Raw genomic sequence first — 3,183 nt, 5'->3', positions numbered from 1 at the left:
GGGAATATTTGAAATTTGTTTGAATTGAAGAAATAAGTTGCACATTTTTTTACTTTAGCAAAGGGTTGAAAATTCCTAGAATTTGATATTAACTTTGTGTCTGGGATTTATAAGATTCTTACTGTTTCTAAAACTGTAGGTTATCATTATAGATAATACAACAACAGAAATAGAACTAAATAATTAGTTATTGTTTAATCAGTTGATTAAATAGTTGAAAAAAATTAGTCGATCAATGGCTAGCATGGACTGTATAGGTACTCATCCTTCAAAAGAAAACAATTTGAAAAAGGAAAGAGAATGTTTGGTCTGTCGTCAATTCTCTATTTTTGTGGTCACTGACATCGATATTGATCAATCAGTTTCCATATCCGAACGAGCGCAAGGATCTTGTGTAACGATTTAACTCGGTATCGCAACAATCCTAGACGCGCACTTGAAATTTCTGCACATATAAGACTCGACGGAATGTAACGTAAACGCGACAACTTCACAGCTCGGTTTTCTCGGAAACTCGCAACTGTTGACAGCGTACATGTACCTGCTAAGCACTTTAGAAAAGCGTTTATTTGATATTATTCAAGAAAATTTTCTAATACTTTTAATCAAATTTTAATTGAATTTTCACCAAAATTTTTACTTGAAAAAACTCTAATACATATAAGCTGTCTATATTTCCCAAAATTTGTAAATTTTTTTTATAGAAAAAGATCGCAGAAGAATTAAAATAGTTTATTATTAAAACTAAGAGGTTCCATACTTTTGACTCAGTTTTGCTAAGTACCCTCAGTCAAGTATTCTTCCACCAAAATTAATTATCGAAGTCGTCTTTCCTTCGCTGTTAGGGAAGAACGTGTAGTTCAAAAGAGATTAATCTGCCTCTTTTCTCACACGGTGACTGCAGGTGCAATTGCAGCAGCCTATGCTTGCAGCATTTACGAGTACGAGAAACGTTGATCAGAGTGAAAGAGAGCTTGGATTTGCATAACGAGCCGCCGATGAATTGATCCATTCGCCATGCCGAGTTTCCATGAAAACGATGTAATTTTATTCTTCCAAGGATATATATAACTTACATCGGGAATCATGGAATAATTATTGCATTAACTACCACACAACTTTCTGTGTTCCTGTCTTTTCATTTATTCAAATATACCATTCTAAAAGTAAGAGAATTATTTTTCATATCATAGTTCGATGTAGTATTTAATGTTTCGTGTCAGACTTCGTGGTATTAATGTTGATTGAAAGGATTATAAATTCTAGAGTTTATTTCTGCACCTCAGAGCCAGACTAACCCAAGTCTATTTCTTTCAAAATTAAGATTTCTACAGAATCTTACTGCTTTCTGTACATTTTATTAAAATAATAGGAATTTAGTTAAGTAACGTTATAATTGAAGGCAATGTAATAGTACGAACTACTTCAAATACTATGTTAAGAAATGGGTAATCGCGTTTGTTTTTCGGCTCTCCTGAAAAATAATAGAAAAGGACTCACGTCACATTGGCTTTCAGGTACAGATTTACTATAAGTGTTTAAGAAAACGCTGTGTATCTAGGTGCCAGTCACCGATGGCATTCAGCGTATTAAATATTCAGCCATCAGACGATTGGCAAGGTTCACATAAAAGGAGAGAAAAGCGGAGGCTAGATTAGAGCGAAAAGAGGGTACCGTTAAATGGATTATTTGTATTATATTGATCCCTGTCTAATATGGCGGAATATCGAGTATCTACATGTAGGTAATACGATAGGATCGGATTGCTTTAAGAAACGGTAACTGTAATAAAATGATAAGAAAGCTAGATACACATGCACATTATCTTGTGGTAACACTGATGTAAAATATTCTGAATTTTTGTTACCATCCTTTATCAGTAGCCTATAATATAGCTGATTTTCCATTTTCATTTAATTTCTCATACAGTACCTCAAAAATAAAAATTAAATTTGTTACCATGGGAGTGTACAGTCTTACTTTCACAATTGTGTTGAATAAAATGAATTTGTCGGATAGAGTAATCCATTTTTCTACTTGTTATTCTATGCAATTAATCAGTTTAATTTTGTTCAGATTCTACTATTTGATTTTTCAATTTCTTATCTATTTAGTTTCGTGTTAAAGTTTTGTTTCTTGTTGAATCAAGAGTGCTTAGCATAGTGTCCGTATTACAATCATTAATGGCGATCGAAAGAGAAAGTAATAACCGATCAAGCAACAAGTAACATTAAGTGTCCTACATATGAGTATTCTACTTACTTTATCAAGTTACTAACCTGCACCTGCGAGGTGTTCTAACGTGGAATAATTAATGTCTCATTTAAGTTTTATCAAATTAATCATTTGAGTTGATATTATTGCATTAGTATTAAATACTTAATCACTTTTAAGTGATATTATACATCAAGAAATGCTGTGCTATAAATCCTTTTTCTAACAAATAATTTTGTTATAATACCTTTGCTATCTATTTTAGACATTAGTTTACCCAAAGAAATGTTTCCTATTTTATTTCAGTTTGTTTCTAAATATTTCGTTGGAAACATTTAAATAGATTATCAAATTTCTTCCTTATTATATTTAAGCTATCACTGAAATAAATATATTCAAATAATTCAGATATAAATATTACTTTTCAATTAAATTTTACTAATTGTACTATGAATCAAATTATTATCTCTATTCAAATAAATAAAATTAATTAAACCTTTTCAATACAATATCCATCAAAAATTCTCTCTATTGTTAAATATATGTTATTAGTTTTAGTAATTGAATCTTCTCATAATTTTATGAATCACCTATGAAAGGAACCGATCAACTTTTAGTCGTTTCACCACTTTCTTTGTAGAAGTCCAGCTCTAAAGGCATTGCGTTTCACCTAGGATTACGAAAGCCATCTAATCATCATCCTTTTGAGAGAAAAACGTTTCGATCGTTAGCGTTTCAGCCAGTGTAATGCCACGGTCATAAAATGCTAACTTTCGCATGCATCTGCTGCGGCGTGATGTTCATGCGGAAACGTTTTGCTCTGCCTGTCTCTCTTTCTCTCTTTTTGGAGGAATTTTACTCTACGTTAGAACACCGAAGGAGAAATTACTCTCTATCGTTCGACTCAGCGCAATCTGTCAACCAATTGGTTCCACTTTTGCATCCTCCTTCGATGATAAATAAGAGGAT

Source organism: Calliopsis andreniformis, chromosome 8, assembly GCF_051401765.1.
Source record: "Calliopsis andreniformis isolate RMS-2024a chromosome 8, iyCalAndr_principal, whole genome shotgun sequence".
NCBI classification, from domain to species: domain Eukaryota; kingdom Metazoa; phylum Arthropoda; class Insecta; order Hymenoptera; family Andrenidae; genus Calliopsis; species Calliopsis andreniformis.
The sequence above is the reverse complement of the archived record's forward strand: the minus strand, read 5'-3'. Positions refer to the sequence as shown.